Source organism: Carlito syrichta, unplaced genomic scaffold (assembly GCF_000164805.1).
Source record: "Carlito syrichta isolate Samal-C Ts95f unplaced genomic scaffold, Tarsius_syrichta-2.0.1 Scaffold311810, whole genome shotgun sequence".
In the NCBI taxonomy this organism is placed as follows: Eukaryota; Metazoa; Chordata; class Mammalia; order Primates; family Tarsiidae; genus Carlito; species Carlito syrichta.
Window position 1 is genome coordinate 133,834 of NW_007255906.1, and position 25,528 is coordinate 159,361.

Sequence of the window (25,528 nt, forward strand, 5' to 3'; positions counted from 1 at the left end):
TTCTAAATAAATTATATTTTTCAATCTAAAAAAAAAGAACAAATAACTAAAAGTATAGTAGTAGATTTAACCCCAAATATGTTAGAATTGCATTATAGGTAAATGGACTGAATATTCCAGTGAGACAAAGATTTTCAGATTAAAAACAAATTCACCCATGTTGTGCATACAAAAGACCCACTTTAAATGGAAAGACAAAAAGTAAGAGTGGGAAAAGATAGGCAATTCAAACACTACCAGATGAACACCGGAGGAGCTATACTAATTTCAGACAACATATATTTCATAGAAAGAAATATTAGTAGAGATAAAGAGGGACATTTCATAATTATAAGAGGATTAAAACAGCAGTAACCAAAGTAGTCTTGGAAAATAAAGTTGGAAGACTTACACTGCCCAATAAGATGATTTCAGACACTAGAACACATTGTAAATTAATATGCATCTAATAACATAGACCCAAAGAACACAAAGCAAAAACTGACAGAACTAAAAGGAGAAATAGGCACATTTGGAGGTTTTAACACACCTCTCTCAGAAACTAGATAGCACATTCCTTCTAATTGGCCACAGAATATTTATCAAAATTGACCACATGCTGAGCCTTGTAGAAATCTCAAAAAATTTCAACAAATCTCAAAAAATTGTAGAAATCTCAAAAAATTTCAACAAAAATTTCAACAAATTAGAATATGCTCTCACAAAAAGGAAAAAATATGATCTGATCTCAATAGATGCAGCAAAAGCATTTGATAACATTCAACACCGTTCATTATTTAAAAAAAACAACAACAAAACACCCAGAACACATTTCTAACAAATGAGGAATGGAAGGTAATTTTAAAAATCTAATAGAAGATAGCCACCAAAAATTTCTCTGGTGGATATCAAGCTCAGTGGTAACTTACTAAAATATTTCTTCCAGAGATGAGAAAAAGATAAGACTCTGCTCTCATCACTTCTGTTTAACTCTATATTTAAAGTCCTAGCCAGGGGCAGCAGACAGCAGACGTCCATCACTGTTTTCTTGCCTGTTGTGCTTTTCACAACATACCTTTCCTTTAATAAACCTATCTTTCCTAGTTTAAAAAAAAAAAAAAAAAAGTCCTAACCAGGGCAATAAGGCAGAAATAGAAATAAAAGGTATAATGATTGGAAAGAAAGAAATACAACTCTTTATTTGCAAAAATGATTGTGATGTAGAAAATCCTGATGGAGGTGCAGGTAATAACACTGTTAGAATTAATAACAAACAATTAAAAGAAAACGTAAAGATCCAATTTTCATTAGCATTTAAAAAATCAAGTTATAGCCAGGTGTGATGGCACATGCCTGTAGTTCCAGCTGCTAGGGAGGCTGAGGCCGGAGGATTGCTGGAGCCTAGAAGTTCAAGGCTATAATGAGCTGTTGTTTCACTTGTGAATAGGCTCTGTACTCCAGCCTCATAGCAAGATCATGTCTCTAAAATAATAATAATTTTTAAAATAAAAAATCAAGTATGTAGGAATAAATCTAATGAAGATTCATAGAACAGAGAAAACAATAAAACATTGTAAGAAATTAAGGAAGACCGTGTAAATAACATAACGTACTAAGTTCATTGAAGAGCAGATAAATGTAATTTCCATCAGAATATCAGCAGGTCTTTTTTTAGTGGAAATTGGCGAGCTGATTTTTAAAATTATACGGAAATATACAGGATGAGATAGCTAAGGCAGTGTTGGAAAACGAAGTTGGAGAATCTGCACTACTCAATAAGAAGACTTCACATAGGCACTTCATAAAAAAAGGATATCCAATGGCCAAAAAAAAAAAACAAAAACTGAAAAAGTATTCAATATTATTAATCTTCAGGGGAATACAAATTAAAACCACAATGAAATACTACTACGGCAGATTAGTAGACACAAAATGCCTAATTTAAAAAGCTGATAACACCAAGTATTGGCAAGGAAGCAGAGGAACAAGAACACTTGCACACTGCTATCTTAACTGGAGGGGGGTGGCTACATGGTGTATTCATTTTGTGAAAATTCTTTTAGTTGTACTTAACATTTGGGAACTTCATGTATATTACACTTCAGCAAAAATTAGGGGAAATTTTTTATTTTTGGTGTTGCATGAACATTTATTGCCCCAGTTATCTGTGGTTTTCAGGTTTTTCAGTTTTTTTATGTCACATGCCTCTGATGTTTTAAACTTCTCCATTTATTCCAGATAGTCATTAGGCTTTATTTTCTTTTCTATGTAAAACAAATAATTTAAAATATAATCATTTTCTATTGCTGTTGTAATTGCCACAAATTTTGTGACTAAAATAACACAAATGTATTATCTTACAGTTTTGTAGGTTGGGAGTTGAACACAGATCTTATTGGACGAAAATCAAGAAGCAGAACTATGTTCCTTTCTAGAAACTTTAGGAGAGAATCTGTTCTTTGCCTTTTCCAATTTAGAGGGGCTCTCATGTTCCTCGGCTTGTGGCCCCTTCCTCCATCAAAGCCAACAACAACTGGTCAAGTCCTTCTCACATGGCATCACTCTGACCATAGGTTATCTGCTTTTAAGGTTTCGTGTGATTAGATTGGATCCACCTGAACAATTTAGGATAATTTCTCTATCCTTAAAATCCTTAACTTAATCACATTTTTAAAGGCTCTTGCCATGTGAAGTAAACATAGTCATAGTTTCCAGGAACTAAGACATTGGCGTCTTTATGGGTTTAACACAGATACTTTGTAAAGTTATCTCCTGAGATTTAATTATGATAGGATTTAATTTTTTAAAACAACATTATTGAGATATAATTCATATACCATATAATTCACCAAGTTATATCAGACAGTTCAGTGTTTTTTAGTATATGCACAGGTTGTTTTTGTTGTTTTTGAGTCGGGGTCTCACCCTGTCTCCCAACATCACTATCAATTTCAGAATATTTTCACCACCTCACAAAGAAACCCTCTACCCATTAGCATTCACTCCCTATTTTCCCCCAGTAGTCTCCAGCCCTAGGCAGCCACCATAGGTTTGCCTATCCCAGGCATTTCCTATAAATGAAATTACTTGTAGTCTTTTGTAACTGGTTTCTTTCACTTATTTATTTATTTTTTGAGTTGAAGTCTCACTCTGTCGCCCAAACTGGAGTGCAGTGGCCGCTCCCGGCCATCGCAGCCTCGACCTGCTGGGCTCCGGCGATCCTTCCACCTCAGCCTTCTGAGTAGCCGGAGTTACAGGCATGCGCTACCATGCCTGGCTGATTTTTTGATTTATTGTAGAGATGAGGTCTCGCTGCCCAGGTGGGTCTCGAACCCGCGGGCTCAGGCAATCCACTCACATCAGCCTCCCAAAGGTGCAGGATTACAGGCTGAGCCACCGAGCCCGGCCCACTTGCTGTATTTTAAAGTTTCTTTCATGTAGCATGTCAGTACTTCATTCCTTATGGCCAAATGATATTGTATGGCTATATATCACGTTTTGTTCATTAGTTGATGGACATTTGGATTTTGGGCTAAGAATCATGCTACTATGAGCATTTGTGTACAAGTTTTTGTATGGATTTGTTTTCATTGGGGAGGTATATATACTTAAAAGTGGAATTGCTGAGTCATATGGTAATTGTGTTTAGCTGTTTGAGCAACTGCTAAACTTTTTTACAGCAACTGCAGCAATTTAATTCCTATCAGCAATACACAAGCGTTTCAATTTCTTTATATTCTCACCAACACTTAATATCTTTGATTTTAGCTATCTTAGTGGATGTGAGTGGTCCCTCACTGGTTTTGATTTGCATTTACCTGCTGGCTAATGATGTTGAGTATATTTTCATGTACTTCATTTGTATATCTTCTTTGGAGAAATATTCATTCAGATTATTTGACCATTTTTAATTGGGATGTTGTTTTATTATTGAACTGTAAGAGTTCCGTATATATTCTGGTTACCAGTCCCTTATCAAATAATAAATTGCAAATATTTTCTCCCATTTTACAGATAATCTTTTTTTTCTTTTTTAAACCAAGGTCTCACTCTGTTGCCCAGGCTGGAGTGCAGTGGCACAGTCATAGCTCACCACAGCCTCAACCTCCTGGGCTCAGATGATCTTTCTGCCTCAAGCCTCCTGAACAGCTGAGATTGCATTACAGGCACACACCATCTTACCTAGCTAATGTTTTTAATTTTTTTTGCTATGTTGCCTAGGCTGTTCTTTAACTCCTGGGCTCACGCAGTCCTCCCGCCTCAGACTTCCAAAGTGCTGGTGTATAGGTGTGAGCCACTGTGCCCAACTAATGGTATCCTTTGCTCCTTTGAAGCACAAATATTTTAAATTTTGAGGAAATTTAATTTACCTATTTCTTTAAATTTTCTTTTTGGATATTATATTTATATATTTTTCAAATTATTTTTTTATTTTTATTTTTTTTAGTATGAGTCTCACTCTGTTGCCCAGGCTGCAGTGCAGTGGCATGCAGTCCATCCTTGACCTGGACTTAGGTGATCTTTCCACCTTAGCCTTTCAAGTAGCTGGAATCATAGGTGTATGCCACCACACCTAGCTAATTTTTCGATATATTGTAGAGAAGAGGTCTCGCCAAGTTGCTCAGTCTGGTCTCGAACCCTGGGCTCAGGCAATCCTCTTGCTTCAGCCTTCTAAAGTGCTGGGATTATAGGCATGAGCCACTCTGCCCAGCCTGGTATTATATTTTTAAAAACTTTGTCTAACCTTAGGTCACAGAAATTCCCTCCTGTTTTTCTTTAAGAGTTTTATGATTTTAACAAGAGTTAAAGTAAAGAACATGTAGATCTAGGATCTATTTTGAGGGTTTTTTTGGTCTGTTTTTGTTTTCATGTAGTGTAAGGGAAAAGTCAAACTTTGTTTTTTGCATATGGCTATTCAGTTGTCCCAACACCACTTCTTCCTTTTCTGCAAGTGTTTATGTAGAATTGATGTAATTTCTCCCCTATATTTTTTTTTATTTTAATTTTTATTTATTTATTTTTTTGAGTTGGAGTCTCACTTTGTCACCCAGACTGGAGTGCAGTGGCCGCTCCCGGCCACCACAGCCTTGACCTGCTGGGCTCCGGCGATCCTTCCGTCTCAGCCTTCCAAGTAGCTGGAACTATAGGCATGTGCTACCATGCCCGGCTGATTTTTTGATTTATTGTAGAGATGAGGTCTCGCTGCCCAGGCGGGTCTTGAACCTGCGGGCTCAGGCAATCCATTCACCTCAGCCTCCCAAAGGTGCGGGATTACAGGCTGAGCCACTGAGCCCGGCTTAAATTTTATTTTTTAAGAGACAAAGTCTCACTATGTTGCTTTGGCTGGCCTTGAGCTCCTGGGCTTACGGTATCCTGCTTCAGGCTACTGAGTAGATAGGACTTCAGGCATATGCTGCCACACCCAGCTCAATCTCTTCCTTAAATATTTGGTAGAATTCCCCAGTGAAGCCATCTGGGCCTGAAATTTTCTTTGTAGGAAAATTTTTAACTACAGGTCCAAATTTTTAAATTGACATAGGGCTATCAGATTATCTGTTTCTTCTTCTTTCTTCTTGTTTTGGCTGTTTATGTCTTTTAAGGAATCAGTTTATTTCCTCTGAGTTGTTGAATGTATTAGCATAAAATGAATCATACTACTCTTCTTTTTTTTTTGGAAAGCAGACTTTATTGAGAGGACAGAAAAGCTCCCACAGTGGAGGGGGATCTGACAGAGTTGCCCTCATACCATTCTTTTATTATCAGTTTAATATCTGTAGTGTTGTCTCCTCTCTCATTCCTGACATTGTAATATGTGTGTTCTCTCTTTTTTCCTGATCTATCAAGTTTATTTATCTTTTCAAAGAACCAGTTTTTGGTTTTATTTTCTCTTATTTTTATTGTCTATTTTATTGATCCCTGCTCTGAACTTTTTTTTTCCTGAGTCAGAGTCTCACTCTGTGACCCAGGCTGGAGGGCAGTGGCATGCTCATGGCCACCGCAGCCTCGACCTGCTGGGCTCAGGCGATTCTTCCACCTCAGCCTTCCAAGTAGCTGGAACTATAGGTATGCGCCATCATGCCTGGCTAATTTTTCTTGATTTATTATAGAGATGAGGTCTTGCCAAGTTGTCCAGGTTGGTCTCGAACCCATGAGCTCAAGCAGTCCTCCCACCTCGGCCTCCCAGAGTGCTGGGATTACAGGCTTGAGCCATGGCGCCGGGTCTTGATTGTTATTATTTATTAATTCCTTCCTTCTGCTTCCTTTGGATTTCATTTGCTATTCTTTAGTTTCTTAAGGTGGATGTTGTCTTGATTTGAAGCTATTCTTCTTTTCTACTATAGGTGTTCATTGCTATAAGTTTCCTTTAACTACTTCTTTATTGACATTCCACAAATTTTGATATATTGTGTTTTTATTTTTATTTGAAATACTTTCTAATATCCTTTTTGACCCTTGGATTATTTAGAGGTATGATAATTTTCAAATATTTGAGGATTTTCCAGAGGTCTTTCTTATACTGATTTCTAATTAATTTGATTGTGCTCAGAGAACATACTTTCTGTGACTTGAATCTTTTTATATTTATTGAGTCTCATTTTGGGACCTAGAATATGATCTATCTTGGTAATGTTCCATGTGCAGTTGAAATTTCAAATTTTTTTTTGCTTAAGAAATGTTTTGTAGGCCAGGCGCAGTGGCTCACGCCTATAATCCCAGCACTTTGGGAGGCTGAGGTGAGTGGATTGCCTGAGCTCATGGGTTCGAGACCAACCTGGGCAACTTGGTGAGACTTCATCTCTACAGTAACTCAAAAAATTAGCTGGGTGTGGGGGCACATGCCTTTAATTTCAGCTACTTGGAAGGCTGAGTGGAAGGATCTCCTAAACCCAGCAGGTGGAGGCTACGGTGGCCTTGAGCATACCACTGCACTCCAACCTGGGCAACAGAGTGAGACTCCAACTCAAAAAAAAAAAAAAATGTTCTGTAAATATCAGATCCCATTGGTTGAGAGTGATGTTCACATCTTCCTTTTTTTTAACTATTTTTTGTCTAGTTATTCTTTCAGTTGTTGAGTGAGAGATATTAAAATCACCTGATTTTAATTGTGGATTTTTCTGTTTTTCCTTAAAGTTTTAACAGGGTTTTGCTTTGTATAGTTTGAAACCATTATTAGGTGCATAAATGTTTATGATTATCTCCTCCTGAGAAGTCTACCTTGGTCATTATGAAATGACCTTTTTTGTCTTTGGTAATATTCTTTTCTTTGAAATTACTTTGGTAATAATATAACCACTTGAGCTTTCTTTTGATTACATTTAGCAGGTGTATACTTTTCTAATGCCTTTCTTGTAGCTGGTATACAGTTGAGCATTACTATTTTTAAAAATTATTTTTGACTGGGTGCAGTAACTCACACCTGTAATCCTAGCACTTTGGGAGGCCAAGGCAAGAGGATTGCCTGAGCCCAGGGGTTTGAGACCAGCCTAGGCTAGGAAACATGGCAAGAACTCGTCTTTACAATAAATGAAAAAAATTACCCAGGCATGGTGGTGTGGGCTTGTAGCCTCAGCTACTTGGGAGTCTGAGGCAGAAAGTTGGCCTAAGCCCAGCAGGTCAAGGCTGCTGTAGCCATGGTCACATTGCACTCCAGCCTAGGTAACAGTGAGACCCCAACTCAAAAATAAAAAAAAGTTATTTTCATAGTGATTTTTAAAAAGTGATTTTTCTACAATGCAAATCTTATCACAGTTTACTTAAGACTTTTCTGACTTAATTTGTAAACTATCACAACTTTGCTCCAGTGTGTTATAGTAATATATGTTATATTTTATTTGTGTTACAAACCCTAGAGTACAGTGTTATAATTACTGCCTTATACAATTTTAATACATTTTTAAAAGTAAAAGATGAGAAGAAAGCAGTATCAGGCAAGAGGGCCACAAACTGTCACTATTCTTACCTGAAATGTTATTTCCGTTTCATGAATAATGCTTCTTAGTTTGTTTTTTTACCTTTGGTTGATTTCCAGTCCCCTAAAATGGTTAGTTTTTAATAGTTTGTTCATATATTGTCTATCTTTTTGCTCTACCACAGCCAGAAGTCTAGCATGCTTCATTTTGGTTTTTCCCCCTACCCTCTTTCTTAAGAAAAAGAAAAAACACACACTTACCCTTTATTCTCCCAGAATTGTGCATCCCCATTGATTAAAGAATCAGTAGAGTAAGAGCTGGTGGACAGATAAAAATAACTCAGTCCTTCACAACTTCCTTTGTTAAAATACAAATAGGAGACAAATAGGAGAAAAGGAAGTTCTGTTTATAAATTGTATGAAGTGTTCGGTATGGTACTTGCTACCTGCACAATCCAGGCATAAGATTGGCACGTTGTTGTTAGCCAACTCCCTCATGCTACTACTCATTCCCACCGTTTCGAAGCTTGTGGGTTGAGTGGGTTCTGTGTATGAAGCTGACGTTCATAACCTAAAGAGATTGGTCCCGAAAGCTCAGGTTTCTTCTAATTTCTTCCTGATCATTACATGCTGAAAGAGACAAGGGAATAGAGAAGCTTCTTCTTCCCACATGATCCCTCTTTCCCATGTGTCTAACATTGCAGGGGGTGTTATTCCTACTGATATCTTCCCCCTGTTTAAAAAGAAGACTTCGGTCTCTCTGGAAAACGTTACAGAATGCCACTCTTCCACTGATCCTTCTTTCTCGTCTTTCTACCTTCTTGGCATCCTTTCTTCACGATTAGAGTTAAAACTGGAGGAGGGGAGGGTGGGATGAGAAAGGTTAGAGAAAGCTAAGAGTCTTCCAGTAGACAGAATGAAGTTAAAATAATGCATTAGGAATTTCTTACAGTCCAAGCAAAGCTTAGTTGGTTTAATTTCCTCTTCTATAACTGGACTCTTAGGTCACAGGAATGACTTCCCAGAGTTAAAAAATAAAAAAGGTGCTGGGAGTAGATAAGAATTTTGATCTGAATCAAATCTAGGTTGAAAGTTTAAATCTTTTCATTTTACATTGTCACTTGTATGGAAGCTAAGTATACAGAAAGATCTTATTGTTTGTAAATATCACTGTGTTCCAGGGCTTAAAAATACTTGAACAAAAGGGAACAAGAATGGCCAGCTTTGTGGTCCCACCCATTCTTTATGTGAACTGTGTATAAGTTCTCCACAGTGGAGTAATGAAAACTCATAGAGCCTAATTATTCTCTGCCCTGATGACAAGATATCTCCATCCAGGAAGCTCGATGGTTGGGCAAGATCTTCATGTTTCCACAGGGAGTCACCAGGGAATAGAAAGAGCTTATACATCAGGATTCTTCCTGAGCCTATGCTCTTTGTTGTATATAGCAGAGGTTAGATGGGCTTCTCAGTTACAGTGAAGTGAAAGAACTGTTTCCTGTTTTCAGGGGATTCCTTTTAATGCCAAACATAGCAGCTGGGAAACCAAGTTTTCCCAGAATCTCAGTGTACTTACTGCATTCTGTTTGAATATGATTTTGACAGCAACTGTTAATATCTGTTTCCAGAAATTTCAGGGCTGTAATTTTAAAAAAATTAATTGCTTAGTACCATTACCATAAATGAATTTGGTCACACACACACCTGGTGACACAAATTAGCCCTCCTTACCAGATAAAGGCATGGAGGAGTTGCATGCAGCATGAGTTCTTAAATGCTTTCACTCCTCACTGTGAGCATCTTTCAGAGCTACATTCAGGACTCATACATTGGAAAGATAAGAATGGTGCCCATCTAGCTTCTGGGCAGAGGCATGGGTGTAGGCAACAGCAGCAATTACTTGGACATACCTGTTATTACTTTACCCGCGGGACAGGCTCCTGTAAAGTGGGGGAGGTGTGCGGGCCTGAGCAATTTGAATGGAGCAAACATTCCATTCAGTGAGGCTTGTCTTCTCCTTAGCTCAAAGTTCTGTTTCTTTTCCTTGCATTATTTCTCCATGTAATTCCCACTTATGACTTAGAGGAAACCTGCTGGTGTATGTAAAACGGTTTATTTGCCAGTGTTCTTGGTTAGCTTTAAAATATTGTCTCAGGATGCATTTCCTTATATAAAATGTAAAATACTTCATCTGAATCATATCCAAAATTCCATTCTCAGAAGTTGGAGAGAGTCAGACTTGAGACAGCCCCAAGAAATCATGAACACTGGGGCTTCCATTTCACAGGTGAGAAAACTGCCTATCAATAAGGTGCTGCACTTGCCTGAGGCCATGCAATTGGGGCTCCAAGCTCTCAGCCCCAAGTTCTTTCTACTGAGCTATCCCACCTCCCCAACAGTGTCCTGGGCTCCTCTGTAAGTTTCCAGTAAGTATTCTTAATATGAGTAATGCCCAGAAATAGAAGAGAAATCAGATAAGTTAATATTTCCAAGAGCTGCTTGATTATTTTGTTAAAAGCAGAATCATTAAATTGTCTAGGTCAGATAGTCTTTATATATCATCTCAAATAACATGCACAAGCTTCACGTCCTTGCATCATGAGGAGTCATTTTTCCCTTGTGTTTTGTCCACTTTGGATGGGATGCCAACATAAAGGATGTTACCTCCACAGAAAAGTTGAAGTTTGACAGGTTGATTTCATTAGATACATGATTGCTCTGTGTTTTCATGAATGAGTTTAGCCTGAGGTCATTCTGGCAATTTATGGTGACCACTGCATTTGTAAAAGCAGATTATTTGTAAAGATGCCCTGTTGCTGCCTTGTTTTAAATAATTATGGAAAGGGCAATTAGCCGTTAGACAATGTAGGTAGGGGGAAAGATAAACTAGTTTCCTTTTTGAATGGACTGTTGAGATTCAGTAGAAAGGAGGCAGCTCTGGTTATCTATAAACACTACCCAAAACTTAATGGCTTAAAATAATGACATCTATTTATATCATGAATGTATAATTTGGGTGGGGCTTATGAGGATGTCTCATCTCTACTTGATTCAGCTTCATCTGAGATGACTCAGTGCTGCTGGAGGGCTGGAATCAGCTGATGGCTTCCCTCTCAGGTCTGGTAGTTGATGATGGGTAGCTGTTGATTAAGACCTTCACTGGGGCTGTGACCAGAACATCTCCATGTGACCTCTCTTACATGTGGCCTGGGTTTCCTCACAATGTGGTGACTGTGGTCCAAGGGCAAATGTCCTGAAAGAGACCCAGGCAAAGTTCACCCTACCTTTTATGACAGTCTTGGCAGTCATGCAGCACCTCTTTTGCCACACTCTGTTTGTCAAGGCAGCCACAAGGGGAAGGGAAATACGTGCATCTCTTGATGGGGTGTAGCAAGGTTCTGAAGAGGATGTGGGGCCAGAAATCATGCTGTGGATGTTTTTAGAAAACCCAATCTGCCATAGGGACTGTCATGTTTTACTTAAGTAGAGAAGCTAATACTGTGACACTTAACTGGCAGAACGTTATGATGCTTAAAAAAAAAAAAAAGAAGTCACGTCACAAACGAGAGGGAATCTGGGCAGATTAAGCAATGTTAGGGTGAGAATAAGTGACAGTCTGGTGAAGAATTCTACATGATATAAGCAGGTGTGTTTGCAGGTGCAGGACTTTGTAGTGAATCACCTAAGATTTAGCTGGAACACATGCGATGACCCTATGCCTTTTAGCACCTACCCAGGATGCCTTCCACCAGACATCAGCTTTTCATCATGGTCCCTTGGACTGTGTCTGGACTGTATCTAGTTCTACCATGGTATGACCTTGTATACATTCCATTATATAAATGCTCTCTGAAACACAGAGAAGTAAAAAGCTTGAAAATGAAGAGAGCCTATGTGGTACTTAAATGATATCCAGGCTTCCTTTTTTATTTTTATCTTTAATTAGATATATTGAGGTATAACTGACATAAGATAAACTGCATATATTTAAAGTTTATGATTTGATAACTTTTGACATGTATACACTTGTGAAACTGTCATCACATACAATAAGCATGTTATACCACAAAAGTTTCCTCATGCCCCTTATACTCTCTTCCACCTGTCTCCCTTGCAGTCCCTCATCCCTAGGCAGCCACAGGCCTGTCATTGTATAATTATTTGTATTTTTTGTAATTTTATATAAGTGGAATCATAGTGTGTACAATTTAAGGGGATTTCTGGCTGCTTTCACTTGGCATAATTGAGATATATTCATGTTGCTGTGCATACCAATAGATACTAACTTTTTTGTTTTCTGAGTAATAGTCCATTTTATGGTTATACCTCATAAATTTCATATCCATTCAACTGGTTGTTTCCAGTTAATGCTTATTGTACTTAAAATTCCTGTGAACATTTGCATAAAGGTGTTTTTATGGTATCTTAGTCAGTTTGGGTTGCTATAACAAAGGGCTATAGACTGGGTGGCTTACAAACAACAGAACTTTATTTCTCACAGTTCTGGAGGCTGGAAGTCTAAGATGAGGATGCCAGCAGGGTTGGGTTCTTGAAAGGGCCGTCTTCTGAGTTGCAGACTGCCATCTTGTGTCCTTACATGGTAGAAATAAAGAAAACGAAAGAGCCATCTGGGGTCCCTTTTAGGACTCTACCATCATGACATCATTCCCTCCCAAAGACCTCACCTTCCTATATTATTACATTGAGGGTTGGGATTTCAACATAGGAATTTGGGGGGAACAGGAAAATTCAGTCCATTGCATATGGACATCCAAAAAGTTCAGGAATACTGAATCATGCAGTAGGTATAAGTTTAACATTTTAATAAGCTATGGCACTCTCTTCCAAAGTAGCTGTACCATGTCACTTTGCCATCAGCAGTGTGTGAGTTCAATTCCTTCAAATCCTCACCAAGACTATATAGTCAGTCTCCAGTCTTTCAGAAGGTGTGTAGTGTCTCATGGTTTTCATTTTGCAATTGCCCAATGACTAATGGTGTTGAGCATATTTCTTTGTGCTTACTTGCCACTGTATATCTTCTTTGGTGAAATGTCTATTAAGATTTTGTGCCCGACTAGGCTCAATGGCTTAGCCTATAATCCCAGCACTTTGGGAAGCCGAGGTGAGGGGATTGTCTGAGCCAGCGGGTTCAACCAGCTTGGGCAACTTGGTGAGACCTTGTCTCTACAATAAATAAAAAATGAGCTGGGTGTGATAGGCAGTCAGGTACGGTGGCTCACGCCTGTAATCCTAGCACTTTGGGAGGCCAAGGCAAGAGGATTGCCTGAGCTCACAGGTCTGAGACCAGCCTGGGCAACTTGGTGAGACCTCTACAATAAATCAAAAAAATAAGCCAGGCGTGGTGGCGCACACCTGTAGTTTCAGCTACTTGAAAGGCTGAGGTGGAAGGATCGCCTGAGCCCAACAGGTCGAGCCTGTGGTGGCCATGAGCATGCTGCTGCACTCCAGCCTGAGTGACAGAGTGAGATTCCAACTCAAAAAATAAAAATAACAAACCAAAAAAAAGTAAGTCTAGGGTCAGGAGTAAAGTGCCACGTGGGGCTACACACTGAAACACTGGTTCACCTTTGGTGACAGCCCCATTGGTCACTTTCTTCCAGTGGTGGTATCTTGTTATATTTGGTCCAAAGTAAAGTGTTTTCTGATTTCCCTTTTTATTTATTGAACTAAAGGAAAAGTAAGTAAACCATTGCATGCTCTGATGAGAAGTGTAATAGTGTGGTACCATAGGAGCGTTACCTTTTTTAGATGTTTTGCCCTTTTCTCTCTGCCAGAATGATATCTTGTAGGTATAGAAACTAATACAGTGACAGATTTAAAACAGCGTTTCAGTTCCTGCTGTAAGCAATAAAATAAGTTCATCATAAGGTGAGCATGCTATATTGAGCATCTCTTTCCTGATATCATTTCCTTCCCAAGCTGCTGTAAGACCATGGGGCATTTTATGTCCAGGCTGTTGTACGTGGATGGACTGAGTGTCCTGCGTCAGACTAAATACATTGCCTACAATTTCAGAAATAAGAAGTATACTGCCAAGGAAGGCCAGTCATCCTTTTTTTAGGTACTCATTCTGTCTCTGCCTACATCAGGTGTTTGGAGGGTAAGGCGAGTGGGTAATCTTCCTCTGAAATGAGTACCAAAAGAATAATGACAAAACTGGGCTCGGTGGCTCAGCCTGTAATCCTGCACTTTGGGAAGCCGAGGTGAGTGGATTGCCTGAGCCCGCGGGTTTGAGACCCGCCTGGGCAATTTGGTGAGACCTCATCTCTACAATAAATCAAAAACTTAGCCAGGCATGGTAGTGCGTGCCTGTAGTTCCAGCTACTTGAAAGGCTGAGGCGGAAGGATCGCCGGAGCCCAGCAGGTCGAGGCTGCAGGCTGCGGTCTGGGTGACAGAGTGAGACTCCAACTCAAAAAAAAAAATAATAATAATGACCATCCAAAATGCGTGTAAGGTTTCACCACACATGCAGTGTTCTAAATCTTGTTGCTGTATAGTGCATTAATAGCCTAATACTAGGCTGGACGCAGTGGCTCATGCCTGTAATCCCAGCACTTTGGGAGGCAGAGGTGAGAAGACTGTCTGAGGCCATAGGTTCAAAACCAGCCTGAGCAACATGGCATGAGACCTTGTCTCTATAGTAAATAAAAAAATTAGCCAGGTGTGGTGGTGCTCCTATAGTTCCAGCTACTTGGTTGGAAGGCTGAAGTGGAAGGATCACCTGAGTCCAGCAGGTGAAGACTGCAGTGGCCGTGAGCATGACACTGCACTCCAGCCTGGGTGACAGAGTGAGACACCAACTCAAAAAAAAAAAAAAAAAAAAAAGAGAGAGAGAAATTCTTAAATTTTGGAAATCAAAGACTTTAAGTGGAGAAGCAGTCAGCCTCGAAGATGCTTCCTATAGCTAAAATTTTCTGGCATAAACTGAAAAGCCTTTTCTCCTTTTCTCAGATAAGGCATCTGTCCAGGATTTCCGTGTGAGTCCCTGCTGGTTATACCAGAAAACTCTCAAGGCCCAAACCACCCAGCTTTCCCTACATCCATCTAAAGACAAAATGAGTGAGTCTTGTCCTGAGGATAAACTGAAGAAGGCCTCCAAGGATGTTTTAGAATGCCTAATTTTCTCCCCTCAAACATTTCAGTCCTCTTAAAAGGATCAGGAGAACAGTTAGTAGTTAGGATGAGAGCACGACTTCTGGACCCTCACCCTCTCTTCCTCCCTCGCCCAAGCTTTTCTCCAGGGCACGCACCAAGGTGATTGCTACTTGAGGATTACTCTGAGTGTCCTCTTTAGTTGAAATTGCGTTTTAGTGGGTAATAACCCTTGCCAAAGCTAAACTACATCTGTGAAAATGTTAACTGGAAAAGACAAAACAAATTCCTAAGTTGCTAATAAAACTGCTCACAACATGCCTAGAGTTCATTAATCAGCTGTAACCCAGCCACCAGCTCTCTTCTGACACCCATCTGCCTAGAGGCAGTTTCCTGAGTTCTCAGAAAACAGACATTATGGCTCCTATGTGCTCCTCCATGAACGTCTCCCTCTGGAGGGGTTTAGGGGAAATGTATGGGAACATGAATTCTCATCTCTCATGGTGACATTTGCTAACCCTTCAAAATAGGTTCATTTGACCAAAAAAAGTTATAGCACATTAAACCCAAAATATATTATTGTACCTTAGATATTGCTTATGTGAAGCTACTTTGAGCATATTGGGCAATATCATTGTGGTTAAATATGGCTGCTTCTTTCACACAACCAGGGACAGGTTCCCTTTCTTGGGCTTTGGGATAGCCATTTACAGAGGATGATATATCAGATTCCTTTGAGTTACCAGAGGTGCTTGGTTTTTCTAGTGATATTCTGCCTTCTACTCTTAGCTGCTTGTTTTTAAGAATTTTTATTTTTATTTATTTTTTTAGTTAGAGTCTCACTCTGTCGCTCAGACTGGAGTGCAGTGGCCGCTGCCAGCCACCACAGCCTTGACCTCCTGGGCTCCGGTGATCCTTCCGCCTCAGTCTTCCAAGTAGCTGGAACTACAGGCACGCGCTACCACGCCCAGCTAATTTTTTTGATTTATTGTAGAGATGAGGTCTCGCCAAGTTCCCCAGGCGGGTCTCAAACCTGCAGGTTCAGGCAATCCACTCACCTTGGCCTCCCAAAGCGCGAGATTACAGGCTGAGCCACTGAGCCCAGCCTATTTTTATTTTTTTTAAGGCTGGATGCAGTGGCTTACGCCTGTAATCCAGCACTTGGGGAAGCTGATGTGGGAGGATTGCTTCAGCCCAGGATTTCGAGACCAGCCTAGGCAACATAGTAAGACCTCGTCTCTACAAAAAAATTAAAAAATTAGCTGGGCATGTGGTGCATGCCTGTAGCCCAGCTACTTGGGATGCTAAGGTGAAAGGATCGTCTGAGCCCAGGTCAAGGCTGTCGTGAGCCATAATCATCGAGATCATGCCACTCTGCACTCCAACCTGGGTGACAGAGTAAGATCCTGTCTCAAAAAAAAAAAAAAAGAATTATTTTTAATTCTTAAAGCAGGGCTGTAATAAATTCCTACAAAACCCCTTTTAGTTTAAGCAATATAACTTCTAAGTAAACACTCCAGGATAATTTAGTTGCTTGTGAGTTACTGTGCATAACTACTTAAGAGCATTTGCTAACTTTTTTTTTATTGTGGCAAAACAACCTTTACCACAAAGCCATTTAAAAATCTACAACTCAGTGGCATTAAGTACATTAGCAGTGTTGTGCATCCATCATCACCTAGTTCTAGAGCTAGATCACTCCAGAATGGAAACCCATTAAGCAGTCACTCCTTCCCCTTCCCCAGTACCTGCCAACCACCAATCTGTTTTCCTGTTTCTGAATGTGACTACTCTGAATATTTCATATAAAAGGAATCATACAATATGTGACCTTTTTTGCCTGGTTTTCACTTAGCCTAATGTTTCAAGATTTATTCAGGTTGTAGCATGTATTAGTACTTTATTCCTTTCTTATGACTGAAAAACATTCCACTGTATGAATATACCACATTTTGTTTTTTCATTTATCGATTGGTGGAATTGTCACCATAGGATCCTCCCACTCTCACCACCTTTCACCTGGAGGATTCTGAGGCAAACCCCAGCCACTTTATAATGTCATCCCACACTTAGAGTTCCAACTTCCCAATTGCTTCATAGTTACAGTTGGTTTGCTTGAATTAAGATCCAAATAAGGTTCCCTGTTGCATTTGGATAATATGTCTCTTTTAGGTCTCTTTCAGCCTTCTTCGATTTTTCTTTCACTTTCTTTTGGAAGAACAGGATTGTGTGTCCTATAGACTATCCCACATTTTAGATTCTGTTGATTAAATTCCCGTGATGTTATCCCTGGTGTAAACTGATAGATCTGGAGAGCAGGTCTGACTCCAGTTCATGTTTTTGACAGAAATACCTCAGATGGGGAGCTTTGTTTGTTCAGGACTGGCTGACACTGTCTGTGATGTCACTGGCCACCGATAACGTTATCAGGGGTTCTCGGTAATTCTGTCAGTCACTCCTTCATTCATGAGTAGTATTCCTCTTTACAGAGGAATCCCTGTGTAGGCTGTTCACCTGTTTTGACAAAGTTTGTTCAGGACTGTTCTATCAGTTGCTTGGTCCTCTCCCTTGATTTCCCAGCACTCAGATCACGAGTGGTTTCTAAGCTGGGCTGGGTATGCTATTGCAAGCAATCATCTAAATTCACAGATGTAATGTCTTAGATGTTCCACTCCATTGCTCTTACCATCCACCTTCATTTTTAGATTGGTGGGCTTCCCCATTGGCTGCGGATTCAGGTCACTTGAGAACCTTTAAGTAAAATGATGCTCAGACCCAGTCCATCCACACCAGTTGGGTGAGCCTCTCTAGAGTGGAGCTGAACATATGGAAACTCAGAAAAAACTGTGCAGGTGATTCTGGTGCACAGTGAAGGTTGAGGGTCCTTATTGGGACCCCCTTCTCACAACAGGGACAGAGATACAAGGCCTGTCTTCAGAGGCTGCTGGCTCAGCTTTGACTCCCTGGCAGGGCTTCCTTCTTTCTCTTTCCACCACCAAAGCACCAGCACGTGAATTCAGTGAACCTGGTCGAGACTCTTGTTGAAAACCTGCTGCTTTCCCTAACCTGGACCAGAGCTTGGCTTACCCTCAAGAAGGAGCTAGAGCACTGTAGTCCCCTAGGCAGCACACTCAGACCAGCAGCCAGGGCTCCCTGGCGGGCTCCCATTCATCACTCCCAGGGCCTTTTGTTTCACAGCCCTACCCAGAGTGATAAACACCATCTCCTGTTTTCTTCCTCCTTTTTAGGTCTTATGTCTTCGCTCACCATAGCATACACAGAAAAGGTACCCCTCACTCAGGCTCCCAAATACCCTCCAAACCCTGCCCCACAGCATGGGTGGGAATGGTGCCATGGGTGTGGGCAGGGGTTTTGTTGGTAACTCATATCTATCTCCCGAAGGCTAGGCTATGACCCCCAGCAGGTTTCATTCTGAGTGCACCAGGTTGTGGTTCAACAGTGTGGTATCCTCAAAGCTAGTGCCAGTGAGGATACCTCTGCCCAAGTGTGGCTCTGGGGACACTGCTCTCTGCAGTCCAGACAGGCATAAGGAAATGGGTTCTTGCACATGTCAGTGGAGAATTGACTTTGGCTTCTTGCCATGTGACCATAAAAGTGGCATTTCTTTAAAAAGATCAGAACCTTCATAGTTATTCAAAGAGCATGTGTTATTTGGGGGTATATTTTATAGCCCTTAATTAAGCTTCAAACAAATTGAAAACATTTTACAATATTTTATGACATATTTTTAACCTTTTATGTGGAGATTTGTGTAATTTTTTGCTTTCACATCCCATCTCCCAACTCTCAGTGCATACAAAAGCATACTGAGACAGCCACCTAAAGGCTGCAGACAGAAGATGGCGTCACACCTGAAACTGGGGCTTCCGTCCCAGGTAAAGGAGCAGGGAGTGGAAACCACCCTGCCATCCCTTGGAAGGGTGAAGGTGTCAGAATCAGCTCTGTAAGCCTACATCCAAGTCTTCATGAGGATGGAAAGGACATCAGCTGTCACTGTGAAATAGACCCCATATGTCCCCTGTCTCTTAGTAACATTTCCTGGATGGGAGGACGTGCACTCTTAGGAGAAAATTGGCTAGAGCTCCTCAGCCAAGTCTGTGCAGAGGCTGTTTGGGACTTTTGTTCTGGTACATGTCGTGTGTCTTGTTTTGTCCACCCTAGACCTAACATAGAATTATCTTATAGAATAGAATATCGCTAAATTGACCTGAAAACTAAATGCAGAATCTGAATTCATCAATAAGAAACTTGCATTATAATTACTATATGTTTTGTGTCTGTTTTTTGTTTTTTTTTTAAAAAGCAAAGTTTATTGAGAGGACAGAAAAACTCCCAGAGCAGGAGAGGACCCAAAGGGGTTGCGTTGCTCTTGTGTCTGTTTTTAAAAGAAAATTGTTTGCTTCTTAAAGAGATTAGCACCATTGGCTGTGATTAGTGAACCATAGAAAGTCCTTCTATTAGTATGCATTTATCCTTTAGAGTCAAAATTTTGTGACTTTTAAGAATAGTTTACTTGGCCAGGCTTGGTGGCTCAACCTGTAGTCCCAGCACTTTGGGAGGCCGAGGCGAGTGGATTGCCTGAGCCCACGGGTTCAAGACCAGCTCAGATATAACTTGGCAAGACCTCGTCTCTACAATAAATAAAAAATTAGTAAGGCATGGTGGTGTGCGCCTATACTTCCGGCTACTTGGAAGGCTGAGGTGGAAGGATTGCTGGAACCCAGCAGGTCGACGCTGGGGTAGCCATGAGTGTTCCACTGCACTCCAGCCTGGGCGATGGCGTGAGACTCCAACTCAAAAAAAAAAAAAAAAAAAGAATAGTTTACTTGAAAGAGTTTTACTGCCTGCTCCAGATGCTGTTGATATGGAGTTGGGGCATGAGTGCAGAGCCTAAGGCCTGCAGCTCCTCCATTAATCTGCAGAGCACAAACAGCTTTCCCTCAGAGGGAAAACCCTGGAAGATAACGGCTTTCCTAATGCATCAAAAATGCCACTTTTACAGTCTAGAAATTCCATTTCTAGACAACCTTTGTGAAATAAACACATTGTAAAAAGATTATCTGTAAAAGTTGTAACACTATTAAAGCTCATTTAACCTATGAAGATTTGTGAGCTGGGTGTGGTGGCTCACGCCTGTGTACCCAGCTGTTTGGGAGGCTGGCACAGGAGGATTGCTTGAGTCCAGAAGTTTGTGCCCAGCCTGGGTAAAATAGCAAGACCCCCCTGTCTCTTTAAACACACACACACACACACACACACACACACACCCACACACCCACACACCCCTGATTGGTGACTGCTAATAGCAAGACCCCCCGTCTCTTTAAAAACACACACACATACACACACCCCTGATTGGTGACTGCTCTTCCCTTGATTTGCCATTGCTTTCTGTGGTTAATGTTAAGCAACCCATATGTCACTAACTGCTGGAGATTTTACTAAGTCCTCTTGGCCTCTCAGCAGCACTACTGCATTGTCCATTATTTTAAGCACTCTCTTCCTTTGCCTTCTGGTTTCTTTCCCCTCCCACCTTCCCCACCCTCAGACTTCCCCTGTGTCCCATTAAAGGCTATTCTCTTCAATGTGGCTGTTATTGGTGGCAGTTCCAAGGGTCTGGGTCTGAGACCTCCTTCCTGCTCACTGCCCATGGCGACTGTCCCTAGGTAATTCCATCTGGAACTCTGATGACACACGTTTTCTCTCTCTCTGCACCACTCTCCTGAGCTCCTGACCCACTCGTTAGCATCACCAGGCACCCTTTAGATGTCTCCAGGGTACCTTGAACTTAATGCACCAAAAACACACCCTTCATCTGCTTGAGACCCACCCTCCTATAGCAAGCTCTGCCTCTGTGAAGGTCATCATCGGCATCCAGTTCTGCCCACAGAAACCAAAGGCTGTCCTTGGGACCATGTGCCCTCTTCCTCCTCCTATCTAGTCTGTCACCAAGTCCAGTTTGCTTTAGCTCCAGCCTGCCACGGATCTCTGCAGCTGTTATGCCTCTGGCCTCTGATGTCCCCTTACTGCCCTTCGCCTGCTCCTGGCTGCTCTTCTGACCTCAGTCCAGTCACACTTCCCTTTGAAGCTTCCTCAAACCCTGGACCATGTCAGGCCCACTTATCAGTTCTGTCCTACAAGATGCCCACCCATGAGAGACCTGATCCTGGGGCCTGGCTCCATGTAAGGACAGACTGGCCCCAGGTGAGCAATCACTGAATGGGGCAATGAATCCTCAAAAAGAGCAATCCATTCCCAGGTCTTCTGCTCAGCAACCTCAGCTGCCCTTTCCCCCCAGCTGTCCCCAGAAGCATTTCTGTGAACACATTAATGTGTGGATTCCATGCTGGGGTACAGAACTCTGATGACACTCTGTCTCCTCTCCAAGGTGCAGGTCTCCTTTACAATGGTGGAAGAACATGGCTCTAGGCCCTTTACTTTTCTGTTTTTACACTAATCCTGATAAGGCCTTTGTAGGCCTGCAGAAAACACTCCTACCAGGAGGCCAACTGGGGGTGGGCAGGTGCTGCCTTGGTAGGAAACATGTTCTAGAATCACTTGTTTCAAAGCCATTCAAATTCAAAAGGCATTTGAATGGCTTTGAAACAAGTGATTCTAGAACATGTTTCCTACCAGTATGTTTTGAGTGAACACTTTAGAAGTTGGGATTTTGAGATAGTTTGTTATCTGAGTTTCTCATCCAAACCTTAGAGAAGGAAGGGAGCCATATACCGAGCCACGTGGTATTGCTCCATATTTTTGTATGAAGGCAGGTGAACATTTGCAAGTTACATAAATATGATGAGGGTCAATGGAATTGTGGCCGTGTGCCCAGAAGCAGGGCTCCAGGAAGGAGCAGCCTAGGGATGTTCTCAGAGTTTCTGTTGCTTGTTGTTGTCCTGGATTGGGCTGATGCCATCTGCTACACAGTAACTATCATAAGTAAATAAAACCCTAAAACATGCCTAATGCATGTAAAGAACGCCACAGTTTCATGATTCATTTTCCTGTATGGGCCAGGATTTGCATGTCCACTTTATAGAAGTCCAAGTCATGTACCCAGAAAGTGTCAAACCTGGACCATACCCTGCCTACAAGATTCATACTGGTAGTATTGAGTTGATTTTTCCAAGACATAAAAACTTTAACTTTTTTCCTCAGTTGCCAAGAATTCCTAGGCAGATAAAATGATCATACATTGCATGGGCCAGCAATCCACAGGCAGATTCACCTGCCTGTACCTTTTGCCACCTTAGAAATCAACAGGAAGTTTAGCCTCAAACCTCATGCAGATGGGGACAGAATACCAAGCTGCTCCCAGGCCACTCTGTAGGTCCAGGCAGGAAGTATAGGTGTGTCTGCAGTGAGCGCCTCAGGATCTTCCGCCCATCCCTGCTGTCCTCCAGTAGTGTGGAGTTTGGGTGTTCTGAGTTTGGGAACGGGGCAGGTTATGTACCTGGTGGGTAAAGGTGTGCAGGAGCCCCCTTCCAGCGGGGGGCTGGTCCCAGCTGCTAAAAGAGGAGTCTTCACTGGGTGGAGAAGGGAGAAGTCATTTCTCTGGTGATGCAGTGTGATTTTTGTATCTTTCCATGTATTTGTTCTCTAAAATACTTACTAATCCTGCCATCATATTAATGGGCTGTGATTGCCATGTAACAAGGAGCTCCAGGGAGGAAGCCAGAGGAGCCACTCCACCTTCCTGTCTGGATTTTCTAGTGCTGTGCTTTTCAGAGAAGCCAACTTTGTTGTTTGTAGACCTTTTTATCTTTAGTCAACATTGCTTCATTAGTAGTTAGATTTTTCAACCTAGAAGAGTCCAAACAGTGAAACAGCTGGTGAGATTGGGAGTAGAGGGCCTGTTCTCTCCTGTCTTTGGAAGCACTTCTATTTCAAGGCCTGGCTCATTTTTCCTGCAGTGTCTCTTTGGATGGTGGATAGGAGGCAGAGGAGTGAGTGGATGCCCAGATTTCTCTTGGGTTCACTACTTACTGGCACCCATCTTAACAGGCAGGAGGCAGAGTGGCCTGGCCAGCTCCCATCCAGCCCACTGAGGGTTAAGGGAGGTGGCAACCCCCAACTAGTCAGCCTTGGTTTGAGCTTTAGTTGTATTGATTTGAAATTTTGGTTTTCAGGTACCCAAGTGTTAATGCCCCCTACCCTGGAACTAAAGGAGCCATTGTTTTCTTGGTTCAGATCTCTACCCTGGCATGTTTTGTAAATGAAGTCTCCTCCTGGAGGTTTTGGGTAGGGTCAGGTGCAGAAGCAGCAGTTTCTTCCCATTGGGTGCTGGGTTTGTCTTGAGGAAGCTGTGGCCAGGGAATGCCGGGGTTCCCACAGCTGGGCAGCTGGTTGCCTCTGCCTCGAGGCACTGCACACGGTGAGGCCAGGCACGTCCGCGACCCTGCCAGAGCCGCCTGTGTTCCAGGGAGCCAAAGGGGCGGCTGTGGCAGGAAGTGAAGGTTTGTTTTCCTCCAGAAATGAATGTGACCTCTAGGGGCCAGATGCTGCCACTGGCCTCTCACAGAGCTCCTCAAGTTATAAAGACACTTCCTGGTCTGCTCTCCCTGCAGCGATGCCCGATGGGCTTGGCTCTTTCATCAGACACTTAGCACCTGGGACCTGACATTTTTTTTTTAGCGCCTTTTGGCTTTTTCCTCTGCATTTTTAACAAGGGACCCTGCATTTTCATTTTGCACTGCACCCTGCCAGTTGCATGGTGGATGAGTCGTCACCCATCTTTCATGTCTTTTGTGTTTCATTCCTGCCATCTTCTCTGCACCCCCAGTCTAAGCTTATTCATGCTGTGAAAATGTGGCACTTTGCACAGAGCATTAGGAAAGATCACCAGAACACCTAAAGGAAAGCAGGCTGATCCTGCTGTGATAGACCTGACTCCAAATGATTCCACAGACCAGCTCTGTAGCCAATGCAAGTGTCTTGGCCTCTCTGAGCCTCAGCCTCCTTTCATATTGCTCTGGGATGATTGTGAGCACAAGGTGAGATACTGCTCACAGGATGCTTGGGGATAAGGCTCCTGTCCCTGTCTACTCTGCCACCTGCTGAGCACTTCTGCCTCTTCCTGATTTCCTCCCTGATGGACCTGACTGTCCAGCCGGCTGCTTCCTGAGATTTGGGTGAGATAAAAGAGGCGACGTTGTGTGTGTGCGTTATGGGAGTGTAACTGTCAAGCACCGTTTGTGGCAAGACATCTGCATAAGGTTGTCAGAACCTTTTTGGGGGTAGTGACTTAACTCATGGTCAGAGCAGCAAGCCTTATGGAAGGCGACCAAGCCTCTTGGAAACGTAGCAGGTCCGATTCTCATGTCCAGAGAACCTGAAGACTGCCACACTGAGGCAGGAAGGATTCTAACCTGGCTCAGGTGTTTGGGGAGGGCTGTCAGTGGAGCCTGGTGACACACTCCTCAGTAGCCAAGTCAGACTGGCAGCACATTGGCTACTACAAGCCTCCTGCCACCTTCTCATGTGTCTCTTGGCAAGTTTGCATCCCTTTCTTCCTTAATCTGCTCACTTTCTTCAGAGTGTCTCAGGGTCAGAATGGAGAAATTGGAAGCAGCTGATTGTCGGGTTAATGACCTATGAAAGCAATTGCTCAGGCTGGGTACGGTGGCTCAAGCCTGTAATCTCAGCACTTTGGGAGACCAAAACAAGAGGATTGCCTGAACTCAGAGGTTCGAGACCAGCCTGGGCAACTTGGTGAGACCTCATCTCTACAATAAAAAAAAAAAAAAGAAATTGCTCTGGGGCTGCTGTCCTTCAGAAGACTCGTGCTTTGTGTGGACACCCCCAGAGGGCAGCATTCTGGGCACGGGCAGTTGGGGGTAGAAAATACATTTTGATGATGGAACTGATGAGAAATCAGCCTCACACTCCTCCATGTGGCTGCTACTTTGTAAGGAGACCCACCCAGAGCTGTGAGGCTAGGCTGAGGTGATTTCCCTTGAAAGCTTGGGGGGGTGGTCCCCCAGCCTGGCTGCCTGGACACATCCTCACAGCTCTGAGCTTTGGTCCCCATTGCCCTACCTGCCCTTGTCTCTGAGCTAAAGGTCCCCCACTTAGTGTTAGGACCTAACTGTGGGGTCAAAAATGGCAAAGTACTTTGTAAACTTATAAAACTCTATACAAATGTAAATAGTATTTGTATTTTGCTGTGGATCACTCGTTCCTGGGAGGAGTAGGAAATGCTACCCAGGAACTAGGCAGTTTGCCTTCAATTAGATGATCAGTCACCTAAGGAAGCTGACTCGTGATGTAGTTGTCAGTGGCATGAGATGTGAACAAAGCGTTGAGGGGGGGTGGCTTTTTCAGTTTGTGACATCTACATAAAGCCTGTGAATTAGCAAAACTTAAATGTATGGATTTATCTTCAGAAGAATTGTTGCAAACAGAGAAAAAGGCTTTATACCAGCTGAGTTGCAATATCACATAAAATACTGTGAATGGTGCATACCTTTTGGTTCCTTAGTGTCCCTAATCGGAGACATCAG

General features: G+C 42.1%; 1 protein-coding gene across 3 annotated transcripts in view; it reads left to right on the forward strand.

Annotated features, from left to right (window-relative positions):
* The window catches only part of SPECC1L (sperm antigen with calponin homology and coiled-coil domains 1 like), a 128,805-nt gene that overhangs the window by 98,892 nt on the left and 4,385 nt on the right, over positions 1-25,528 (forward strand). The window lies entirely within an intron of this gene.